Raw genomic sequence first — 12953 nt, 5'->3', positions numbered from 1 at the left:
TTCACAAATATCAATTGTTGCTTCCATATTCTTGAAATTAGAATTAAATTAAATTAAATTACATTTGATACAAAAAATAAATTTCTGGTATTTAATAGTGTGAATTTTAAACTAAATGTCTGTTGAAATATCTTATCAAAAAAGCAGATGTCAGTAAAACCATACATGTTTAATAGAACAACTTTACCAATGGCATACTCTGGCCTATTCTAATAGCTATTGATGACAAAAAAATTGAAATCCAAATTTTATTATATTATACATATTTTTTATTGTACTGCTAGAATGGAAAATTATCCAGCTAATCTCTTTCATATTAAGTCTCATAGGAACTGACAGTCATTAAGAAAACTGTGGCTTTCCAGTTCTGTTTTCCCCACTGTATTTTGCCATTAAATGTGCTTTGTTCATCATGCTGCTTTTTTTTGTGTCAAACATGCAGGTTTGACTTCTTATAAAACATAATTAGCCCCAAAATAATGACAATAATGGCCACGTATTTTCCTAGATTCTTGCAAGCAAGGGAATGACCAAAGGAATACCCGAAACTTTGAAGTAGTCTGTATATTCAGAAGAAAAAGAGAATCTTCTACGATATAGTACACTTTGTTATCATTAGCAGTATAACAGATGTCCTTTACATTTGTCTTTGCTGAAAGTTCCTATATGGTATGATTATCGTCTATGTCAGTAAGAAACAACTTGTTGGCAGAAACATTTATAAGAGTTGGGACAGGGAAAAGATCTGGAAGGAAAAGGGCACAGCAGAATTTACAAAAAATATTTTAGACAATAGCAGTCATTCATAAGGAAAGCAAGTACAAGATAAAAATAAATGATGGTCCTGCATAAATTATATTTGGTCGTATGTGACAGCAAATAAATAAAACAATGAGATGCCTTCTTGTCATCACATGCAAACTCCTGAGATTTTTTCAATGGCACTGTGGATGCTTACCTAACAAATGTAAGCCTAGTAAAAACAGATTTGCTCACTTAATAGCCTATAATTCCTAGTAGATCTCTAACTCTCCTGGTCACCTTTCACAGCCCAATTAGAAATATTCTATGATCTCTAGCAGTATGCCGATTACACATCAAAACCTGCTGTTCCATACTACCCTGGGGTTGCCTAGAAAAGTTAATTTAGCATAGTTTTGAGGAAAGGCTTGAAATTCCTGAAATTTAATCTAATGATAAGAAATGTGTTAATCATTTCATGTCAGAAGCTGTAACTATTTCCTCTGTGGTGTCTACTGTAGGGTGGAACACGTCACACAAAGTGTCAGAGGCTATTTATCAGACTACCAAGTTCCTGTACTGTCGATTTCACCAGCTATTACATGCAAACCATGAGATGGCACCTAAGCCATCCATACCGAATCAATTTGTCTCTGCTATATCAGACAAAGGTCCTGGACCCACAGAGGTGAAGGCTTGTACCTGTGGGACAGGAGACTGTTACATATGTTAAGTAGCAGCATAAATGACTGCATTTGAGAGCCTGTAGAGTCATAGTTAATGACAAAACCAGAACCAGATCCCCTGGCTGCTCAGCTAGGAACATATGCACGTGCTCTGTTTGACCTGCGGCTGTGCTGTCAGTTCAAAGTCTACATTCAGGGCTGGACCATAGCTATGAAGAGAATTTTAAGCAGTGGCCCAGAGAGTGACAATTCATGCTGCATCTATCAATTAGAGCTCATAGGACACCAGTCAGTCTTGTCTCCTTCCCCAGGCTGCCAATTCCTGCTGTTGGTTGATGTTGCAACCAATACAGTGTTCTCCCCCATCAGTACCTGGTCTGTTACACGCTCTCGTGTTTTTTAACTTGTCTTTCAAGCACACCTTCTGTGTGTTCCAAACCTTTTATCACAATGAAAACATGACCTCTTTACAAGTTTTAATACGGAAGTCTCTTTTTATGGAAGCCATTTGAGTCTGTGCATTTCTCCAGTGGTGGAAATTCTCTTGATCTATGGCTCTGTTTTAATGGCCTGTTGCCTTCCACCAGCTCAGTCAAATCTGTGTTTAACATGCAGCTTTTAGCAGTGGCTTTGGGAAACCTCTAGAAAAGTTTCTTTTGGGCTTTACCAAACCTGTATAATATTGCAGCATTGTTTTCCACCTTACTTAGTGAACAATACAATCCGTAGAAAGGTTAAGCCAGGTATCCAAGGGTGAGTCAGTGAATCAGCAGTTCCACAAGGCAAAACCACAAGTTCTTGCCCCAAGCCCAATACCATCTCCTAGGTAAATGCATCAGGCTGCACTGATAACATCTACCATCTAGCATGAGATAAGCTCAGTAATTTTTCATACCTGAAACCTTACTGTCAGGTTGGGAAGCACATCCCTGAGAGAAAAGAGCATCAGGGTGGATTTAACATTGCTCATGTTCCACTCCGTGAAAATGTCAGCAGTGCCACTGTGACTCAGTAGTTGATAGTAAACCCTGAAATGCGTTAATACTCCATTGTCCCTTTCAGGTCTGTCCCACCTGAACTCCATAAGGACTTTCTTACCACTTTCATGTAGGTTATTTCGTAACACATATATTCTACGGTTTGTAGAGGCTGAAGGAACTGCATAAAAAAAAAAAAAAAAAGAAAAAAACAGAGCAAAGTACTCCTATTAAAACAAACACTCTGCCTCGCAGTTAACTCTTTTAGTTTTGAGCCTGAGCTTTGCAAGCCCAATGCTGACATAGACAGATAGCAATTGGTGAGGTGTAAATTACAGAAGAATATCTAAAACTTCATGGTAATTCCTTTCTGTTTTTCATTGGTGTGTAGCTATCTGATTTTAACTTGTTTAGCAAAAAAAGAGGTGTATAAACAGAGACAAATGCACTCCTGCACTCAGACTGAGACATATCTATTTAGCCAAGTCCTGTAGCTAACAATGGAGCTGCAAGAATTTCCACAACATAGAGCGTACTCTATCCCCTCTCCTATCCACTTCAAAATCTACTGCAGCTCATAAGCTTTCTCAGCACTCCAGCCACTCAACGCTATATTTTAGCAGACTTAACTTTGACCTGCATGAGAGCAAAAATAAACACTGAAGTAAAAAGTGTATAACATCTATTAAAAGTTTAATAAGCGGTTCAGACATGAAATGCAGCCTTTGATGGCCATTGCAATGGATCTCAATTTGTCTTTCTTGCTCATAGTCATAGGCAGTGAGCAAGTCAAAGGGGTAGAGAGAGAAAGAAAAGGAAGGAATGAAGGAAGGAAGGAAGGAGATAGGAAGGAAAGAAGGAAGGAAGGAAGGAGATAGGAAGGCAGGGACACAAAGTGGCATGTACAGGCACAGAGAGGAAAAGAACGCCAGGGAACAGGCCAGAGAAATTGTGGAGAAATAAGAGACGGATGCAGATCAGGACAAAGAGATAGAAAAGGAAAAAAAAGCGATGGGCTGCAGGACAGAGACAGAGGATGACAAAAAAGTGGGAGAGAGACCAAGACACAAGAATAGAGAGAAGAGGAGAGGTACAGGGGAGGAAAAAACTGAAAAATTTGCAGCAGTGTGGGAAAGAGAGGGGGCCAGGGGAGGGACCGGGAGGGACCAGAATGCACTAGAAGGGCGACAGGGCCCCAAGGGTGCCAGGACTCACCACAGGTCTTGCTCTTGGGGCTGCTGGGAGAATTTGACAGTTCAGACGCTTCTTTCCCCATCTCTCCTCCCTTCCTCTTCAGTAACTCGGGCCGCTTGGCTGTCCTCCACCTAAGAGAACACGTGGGTGTCTTACAGCTCTTGCGAGACGAGGCTTCCCAGACACGTAGCCTTGCTCCCTCACGCACGACGCGGCCGTGCGGCGCTGCCGGTGACACACGCAGACCCTGCGGTGGACGTCGGCAGCCTGGCCTGCTGCCGAAGACGAAGAGGGACCCTTCCTCACCCGGAGAGGGACCTTCCTCACCCGGAGAGGCAGGCTCTGTCTCTTACCCGCAGCTGCCGGCCGGATGGCCTTCGAGTTCTTCTTCTTTGCCTTTCTGCGGCCTCTCCGGCTTCATCCACGGCAGCTCCTGTCCCTGTCGGTCCCCAGGCCGTGAGGAGAGCGAGGCCGGGCAGAGACGAGCCTGGGGCGGGGGCAGCCCACGGCAGCCCCGGGGGAGGAACCGACAACCCCGTCCTCGGCGCAGCCTCTGGGCGAGAGAAGGGACCGGCAGCCGCCGTGATTACCACAGCCGACCCCGGCCGGCCCCCCCTCTTTCCCCGCACGGCCGCTAACGGCACCTGCGGTAAGGCAGCGCGTCGCCGGGCCAGCTTGCTGCCTTTAGGACAGGGCTGGGGGGGTGACCTGGGGGGGGGGGGGGGTGCTGGAGCTGGGGGCAGCTGTACGGGGCGAGCGGGGCCGGGGGACGCTCAAGGGGAGCTCTGGCGACATGAGGGGTGCCAGCCCCCTTCCCCTCCTCCCTTCTATCAGCTCCCGGCGAACTCCCTGGGGCTGCCCTGGCCCGGCTCGCCTCCAGCAGACCCGGAGCCTGCTGCAGCGGGCGGTTTGAAGCTTCCCGTCCCGCACCGGTGCTCCTGGCCCTCACCCACCATCGGGAATCGCGCCCGGCAACGTTGCCGTGCTGCAGCGGCAGCAGCAGCAGCAGAGGCGGCCGCGCTGCAGTTCCGCGCTTCGGCCACGCAGCGGCAGCAGCGAGCACCCGGCGGGCGGCACCGGCGCTGCAGTTCCCGCGCTTTGCGCGCCGGTGTTTCCTCACCGGGCGGCAGACTGGAGCGCGGGGGCGGCACCGCGCATGCGCGTCCCCTCCCTCCCCGAGCGGCAGTACCGAGCGGTGGTCGCCGGGCGGCAGCATCCCCTTAACGATCCTTGTCTGAGCGTTAGCGGGGGAGCCATGGCGGACACCTCAGCCCAGTTAGACCAGCCGACGGCCGTCACTGGGGGTACAGGGCGTGCGTTTCCCTGCCCTCTTCCCACTGGCAGCCCGGGCAGTGACCTTCACTGCCTCCGTACCGAAAAGCGTCGAGGCGGCTGGAGCGTTTCCATCCTTTGGATTTGACTGCTTTAGGAGTCTGGGGGTTGCTCCTGTCCCTCCCGCCACCCCCCCATAACTTAGGGAGGAGGAGCAGCAGAGGGAACCTGCAGAACAGGTGGGGGTTTGCCCCCCAGGGATCGCTGTGCGGGTCTGCACGTGGCGTCAGGGTTGTGGGGGGCCAACAGATGCTGGCAAGAGATTTAAAAAAAAATAAAGCAACGCCGATGACATCCCGAAGGCAGGCCAGAAGAGACCGAAAGCTGCTTTGTGCCAGAGTGGCAGCTCTGTTCAGCAGGAAACAGCACGTCCGAGCGGACCAGGTGCAAGCGGCTGATCTGCAAATGAGCAACACGCTGGTTAGCCTTGGGCTTTGTTGTGGTGTTTGCACCTTTCCTCACCTCTGTGCTATCAAAAATCTGCTCTCCTAACCCTGCATACACGCAAGGCTTCCTGTGCAGGCCTTGTGACTTAGATAAGAGACACTGCATGGTGTTACTTACCACCCTGCCCTCCAGCCTGCAAAGTAATTAGACGTGAAGCAGGGAAGGCAAAGGGGCATGTTAGTATATTAGATGTCCTTAGCAGATGACCGTAGAGACCTGGAGGTTCCATCTTTGCTCTGTACAGAGGCGTAGCTCTGCACTCTGCTGCTCCCGCCAGCAAGCGTCACGGCTGCACTTTGCTGCCTGCAACACGCAATACTTAGCAGGCTGGATGGGCCGTTCTGTCAGTGAGTCAGGTGAGCAGCTCAGTTCCTTTGGCTGCCCAGTTCACCTCCTTAAAACAAACACTTCAACACTCAGTTTCTTTACTTCAGACCCCTCTAAATCTCCTGGCCTGCAAGCCATTTTCAGCTAGCAACATAGCTGAAATACAGTGCTGGTAGAAATCTAGCTGTCATCTTGCTCTGATGGCAAAAGGCTTTTGTAACTTGAACCCCTCATTGTTTTGGCATCAAGACCGCAAGGCAAGAAATACGCCTCTACTTGAACAAGCGAGACACCTGCCAAACAGCTGTGCACGGTGATACGTGGCTGCCTGCGACCGACACCTTTTTCTGCTAAAACCAGAGCGTCGTTCCCTTGTGAAGAGGTGTTGGCAGTGCAGAAAGTACCTCAGCTTTCCCTGCACCGGGTCCCCAGAGAACAGCATCTTAGTCTGACTGGAGCGTGCCGCAGCCTGTTTTCATCCTAGCCCCGTGCCCTCGAGAAAGCAGCTGCCTGTAGCAGCGACAGAACCGCCGCTGCCCAAGGGGAAAGGAATGACTGGGACTAAAGCTCTCCAGGGTGCCGGTGTCCCGTGCAGAGTCGATGACCTCAACAGCCTCTACACAGGGCCAAGCTGACAACCTGAGGAGGAGTCACAGGCTGTAGCAGTTTCTGCAGCAAACGTACTTTTCCAGCGGAGCTGGGCAGAGTAAGAGCCAAGAGACATGGGGGGGGGGGGGGACGGGGGACACACATATACATTGTTATCATTGAAACACAACTGATTATAGAGATCAAAGAAACATTTCATTCATTTGTATTTAGTGAGTTGTATTCTCAGCTCTACTCCAGAGCAGGACAGTGCCAGACAGTGCAGCCAAGTGCAAACAGGCTGGGAAAGAAGTAGACACCAAATAAAACATACTTGTTTTTCCTTGGCAAATTTTTAACTGTATGCCACCCTGCTGCAGAGTATAGGTCATGACTGAGTTGATGGCAAGAAGCAGATTTTGCGAAGAGCTAGAAAGAAGAAATCTCCATGGCCTGGCAGTCTGTGATACTGTTTTTATACACTCATACGAAAAGGAAAGGAATAAGTATGCAAAATAGCATTGAAGACTAAGGTTGTTTTCTTTCATTACAGAACTCTCTACACCAAATGTTGTTACTATGTGCGCATACAGCCACACAGAGGCATCCTCCTTTATTTAACAAAGTTCCTTAGACAAAGCTCTGCTAACTTAAAAGAGTTTCATCCCAGTAAGCATTCCTGGATTAGGCCGCATTAACAATCAAATTTTCAGTGCAATTTTATGAAGTTAATTATAAAACAGTAGACTAAATCATATTATCACTCAGAGAAAGACAAACTATAGAGAAGTTTATAGGGTCTAGTAAACACATGACTGAGGCCCTTTCATACTCTGGCAAATAAATAATAACATAATACATATTTTTTGCTTATTCTGCAAATTAAATCATTCACCTGCATAACACCATCTCTTGTACGGAAACTAAATTTTCCAAGATGACTGTCAATTTCTTGGATGCTCAGTGTTAAGCTAGATGGAATATATCTGCAATGAAAGCAAAATTACCTATAAACATGGAGTATGACAGAAAAAGAAGCCAAACTGAGGATGAAAGGAGAATAGTGATATATTCAGAAATATTTTCAGTTCTTTCCCCCTTTAAATTTAGAAGAGAAGATGGAATTGGCCACTCTAGTCCCTAATTTAGTGATCTTAGGATGTTGCTTTAACTTTTAGAAGTAGTTTTGTAAGAAAAAGAATACATCCCATCATGTTTTGTAATTGACATTACAATGACTCATTAGCTCCTCCTAGATGACCTTAGTCTGCTTGTTCAGTTTAATCATGTCTTGTTTCAAGTATTGGTTCCTAATGTGGTTTTTATGTGCTGCTGTACTGTCTTCTGGGCTCTGATGTCCATCACTACCCCAATTCCATTAGCAGCTGAAGCTTCATTCCAGGTTGCTTGCAATTGCTAAACTTGTTTGGAACAGCCCAATTTTCACAGCAGGCTCGGGTGCATGCAAGTGAATAGGATGCAAACAACAGCATGGGACTGCAGGTGGTATACGTACAAGTCAGAAGGGAGCCCTGCTGCCCACATTAGCCATAGTGAACGACTGACGGGATGTCCTCCCTGAATCTAATAAGAGAATTCACAAATTGTTTCCTTTCTTCCTCCTAAACATTGATCTAAAATACACACAAACACACACACAAACTGGTGTTATTTATGTATGCGTATACACACATATTCACCAACTTTTTAAAGAGTAAATCACAGCAACTGTAATATCTGCTTGTTCCAGTCGCTTTCCCCAGAAGAAAAGGGAAAATAATAAATAGCCTTTTCCTTATGCAGAGATTGGGTGACTGAGTTGAAAAACAAAGATCAAAGATATCACTTCATGAAGTGCAGTATAATTCTAGAAGAATAAGCTTTCTCCATGCTCAGAATTAGGAGTTTATTCACAACAGTTTCTGAGGTCCCATTTTGCTACCTATGGGGCTTGGGGCAATCACTTCCAGGCCAGCCCTATTAGGCATCCCTCACTTTGAAAGAAAATGCACTTTACTTCCAAAATTGCCAATGTTCCACACAAATTCGATGTCTCCTCACTTTCACTTCTCAACAGCTTCAAATTAGTATTATTCAGTCCCAGACTCTATCCAAAAAGGAAATAAATCATGCAGCATGTCACATTTTCTGCCTGGATAATTTTATGTATTTTACACTCTGAAGTTTTTGTGGCTTATATGTGAGTCTAAGCAGACTAAAGGCTTGATCCCATCCAAACTAAAGAGATTACACCCTGTGAAACACAAAAAAAGTTCAGTCTACCTGTCAACACAGCTGTCATCTCCCAGGAGAGATGCAATGAACATTGGTGGGAGGTGCTCTGCTTTCTTCCTGTGAGATGCAGATTCGAAGAGCACAGGCCTCAGGTACAAATGGAACTCACCAAAACCTGCTTCCATTGCAAAAAGCCTTATATAACCTAGAAAGAAAAACACATGGATGCATTTGAAAAATTAACTTTCTTCCTGCTGTAAGCAATATACATTTAGAAACCTACATCCATCAGGTTAATTTCAATGAGACATCTGCATTCTACTTAAAACATTTCTTGGCATCTGAAATGGTATGATGGATATGAAGCAAACAAGTGTTGTATCGAGATAGCTGATGGTTGCTTAGTATCACCCATTCGGCTGACACAGACAGCACCTACAAACAAAGGACAATAAGTTGCGAGTCTACAATGGTCATAAGGGCAAATCAAGAGAAATATGCTAAATGTTCCTATTTAGAAAGGACTGCAATTGGCAGAGACGTGAAGAATATTATTTTAGACTAGAAATTGGGAAGAGGACTGACTGCCAGAGAGGAAGATTCAATAGACAAGCAGAACTCGTACACATTATTACTATTAAAACAGTGACTTCATAACTTAAGAAACAGTCATTCTAGAAGCCTCCAGTATGACAAAACCCCAGTACAACCTCCCCAGTATAACAAATTATGAGGACAGTCCATCAGCAGACAGTAGACACATGGTCTAGACGCAACCACTAGCTCAGGAAATCTCTAAAGCATCAAGCGTCAGAAGCTGGACACTGTCCTGCTTTTTATATTCCCTCCCTATGGATCCATCCCTGCACTCCTTCAGATGCAAGACCACAGAAACACTGATCTGGCCTGCGATGGCTCTTCTCATGTAGTATAAGAAGATGTTAAAAAGAAAGAATTTGACTTTTTGATACAGACTGCAAAGGAATAACATACTTCCTTGCTTTCTCCTAACATGTAAGGCAGGTGTTTTACCAGTCAAGAAATCAGGTCACAGAGAAGCTATGTCATGAGAATGTGATAAAGACACAAACAGGACCTAGAAGATGTAGCTCTTTGTCCTTTGAAATCAGGTAACATTCCCTGCCTCCACAGCAAGGGAAAGAAAAGGGGAGGAGACAAAATAATATATGAAAGACACCATAAGCATCAGTCAATAATCATATGGATCACAGCCAAAATCAACTCTAAGGTCTTAAAACAAAGACCTGTGTAATTATTATAAATGTTGCTCTCTTAGTTGACCAGTATAGACATATGAATAGACTGTATAGAACAGACATCAGCACACAAATCAGCTTATTAATAGTGTGCAAAGGGAAAAAATAGCAAAAAAGAGATTAAAAAGGTGGCTGTGTCAAGCAAAAACAGAGAAGCAAAATTCAGACTGCTGCACTGTCTAGCTCTACTATTCTACCAAAGGATGTCCCTTTTCACCAGATGGTAGAAGATGAATACTGAGGAAGTGAGAACTTAGGAACACTGAGAAACAAAGAGAAGCAACAAGGGCTGCAAGGAACAGTACATACAACATAAATGTGTACTTTTAGATGTGAATGACCTTCCACTCTGGGAATGGAGTGACAGGCAAGTAATGGGAGTAATTCTGGCAGGTCCGACCCAAAACTCTGATAGAAGCTATGGTATAAGGTAGAGGAATCCACAAATGTAGGTGCACACACTTCACTTTGCATAGCAGGAAAAAAGATTACTAACCTTTCTGATGTTTCAGTCTCAATCTGAGTCTCTAACAGTTCATATTACAATGAACTGCAAACTTCATCACAACAAAAGAAGATGTAAAAATAGCTCCTTAAAATGTCACATTGAATAAACTATATATGTTTCTACTGGTATTTAGATTGACTTAACCATCTTCTATTAAATGAAGAGAATGTTATGCTTAATGACCTTACATATGCATCATGAAGTCTTACTTTTTGTCATAACTTTCCACTGACTTCCCATCCTGGAAAATGACAATTTACTGCTACTTTTCAGGGATTTGTAAGTATGTCACCTCAGCTGAGTATGTCCTCTTAGCCCTGTTCCCGAAAGAAATGCAGCCATGTGATGATCCGGTCTGCTCATCTGTCTCCTCTGGATAACTTCTAAATCAGTTGGTGAATATTAATGTAATCTGACACAGAAACAGGGCTTTCAAGATAATAAGTTCCTACAGGTTTTATGGAAAAGGCAATTGGATATTGATTTTTCAGCTAAGTGAAAAGTTGCAATATAACCTTACCCCTTATTAATTACCAGAAAATGTATGTGTGTGTATGTATGTATGTGTATGAGTGAAGGAACACAAAGAGTTATCTCAACCAGTGGAAGAAGTTTAACTAGAACCTGTATTTTGTTAGAAAGCTGAGTATCTGAACAAGAAACACAAAGTACCAAGAAAGAAGACCTTGCTTCATGGAATTGCTTGGGTTGAAGTAAATTAACCTGTTTGTTAGTTTGCCCAAGAAAGTTCCAGATATCAAATTATAGCTGTTAAAGAAGTTCTTATTTTAATGGAAAAGAGTTGTGACAGAAAATTAGGTTTTCCACCAAACTAAGTTGAATGGTTGTGGCTTAAGTATCTTAAAGATGTCTAGGTTTTCAGCTGCTGAAAATAAATCCTGCTGACTTTTTGATAGGGACTCTAAATTTTCAAGAAGAAAGCTAGACAAAGGGTTAAGACAAAGAAAAAACATGACTGGAATGTCATCTATCCTACACAATCAACTTTGCTATTGCAAGCAATCATGTCCCAGTAATCCTTTTCATAAATGAATCAAGCCCCATTTTAAAACTGTTAAGTTTTCTACCCTTTGCTCTTTCCCTTCTAGAAGTTTGTTGTCTGATTCTTAGAAATCCCCTTTTAATTTCCAGCTTAAATTTATTCACAGTGATTAAATCCATTTGTTCTGCTGCCAAAATTGGCCTTTAGCTTAAATACCTCTTCTCCATTCCCAGTGCTTATCTTCCTGGTGTATTTATAGAGAACAATCTTATCTTCTTTCAGCCTTCATTTTGCTAGGATAAACAATCCAAGATATTTCATTTGCTTTTGTAAAATGCATTCTGTATGTCCCCTCAGCATGCTATTAGATCATCTTTGCTCCCATTTCAATCTGAATTTATCTTGCCTGAACACAAATCTCCAAATTATACTTAATAATCCAGGTGAGGCCTCACCAGAATCACATACACGGCATCAATTCTCCCTCTCTCCACTGATTACAAAACTCATTGCCTGATTCACAGTAAGATATAAAGGCTTTCCCCCTGCCATGGTTGCAATACGCTGGCAGTTTACAATCATCCCATGGCCAGCTATACATCCAGTTCTTTCTCCTCCTCTGTTGCTTCCAACTAATAAGCTCAAAGTTCACAGGAGAATTTTGTATTATTATGCATAACCTCAAGATTTGTGTTATGGATCCTTATATGCTTTCTACTACTCCAGTCCTTAGAACCGTGAGTTCTTCCTGTAAGATATTCCATTTATTTTCCCTATCAGTTTTATCTGCCAGCATTACAATGTCCTGAATTTAATAACACCCTCTTATGTTTTCTACTGATATCATTAATAAAAATGCCAAGTAATATGGAGCTGAACAATAGGAGTTTCACCAATAACCTGCCTCCAAGCCAGCAGTTCAACACTACTCTTTGTAGTGTCCCCATTAGCTCAGTCTTTATTTCTATGTCTTCCTGTACAAATTGTCATCTCCTCCAGCTGATAGCTCCATAAATGCATGATACAGACTTCCCTTTTGTAGATTATTTCATTATCATTGTAAGGATCAGCACAGCCAGAACAATTTTTATGCTTTTCTACCTCTGGTGGTGAACAAAGCTTGTACTTCTTGTGTGCCTTTTCCTATATTGCACTACTCTTCATAAGAAGGCAGTTAAAATAATCATCTGTGTAAAACTCTGCAGAAGGAGGCATCTTTGTGTTCATTCAATCAGTGAATTCCTCCTGCTCCTCCTTTTGACAAAATTTCAGTATTTTCACTGGGAAAGGGCCTCTCCTGTTAACCTTTGAGGAGCAGCGTGACCTCGCCTTTTGAAACTAATGAACGTCTGCAAACCCCAGGTAGACTCCATCTCCATGTAACAAGCAAACATATCTCCCACAACACAGATGCAGGCACTCTTCATCTCTCTCTGTTTTTTTCCAACCATAGTAGGTCGCCTCTTTAAAAGAAGTTACTTTTTCACTACAAACCACACCTCTCTGAGGTCACCCTACCAGTGCTGCTAAAACAGCACAACTGACCCACTAACCTGGCTAACTGCGCACTCTCTGTCACCACCTCTATCAGCTGATGGTGGAGCATGGCAAGCTCCAGGAGCATGGAGAAGGAATCCA

General features: G+C 43.7%; 1 long non-coding RNA gene across 3 annotated transcripts in view; it reads right to left on the bottom strand.

The window, feature by feature from the left end:
- The window catches only part of LOC138689581 (uncharacterized), a 113832-nt gene extending 109188 nt beyond the window's left edge, over nucleotides 1–4644 (bottom strand). The window contains exons 1-2 of one of the 3 annotated variants that reach the window (XR_011328473.1): nucleotides 3952–4644; nucleotides 3620–3729 (exon numbers count right to left, since the gene is read on the bottom strand). This is a non-coding gene — a long non-coding RNA (uncharacterized lncRNA). The remainder of the gene's footprint in view (nucleotides 1–3619; nucleotides 3730–3951) is intronic. The other 2 variants (XR_011328474.1, XR_011328472.1) reach the window with 2 other exon arrangements.
- Between the last annotated feature and the right edge of the window lie 8309 nt (nucleotides 4645–12953).

Source organism: Haliaeetus albicilla, chromosome 17 (assembly GCF_947461875.1).
Source record: "Haliaeetus albicilla chromosome 17, bHalAlb1.1, whole genome shotgun sequence".
NCBI classification, from domain to species: Eukaryota; Metazoa; Chordata; class Aves; order Accipitriformes; family Accipitridae; genus Haliaeetus; species Haliaeetus albicilla.
This window is presented reverse-complemented; position numbering and strand designations above follow the sequence as displayed.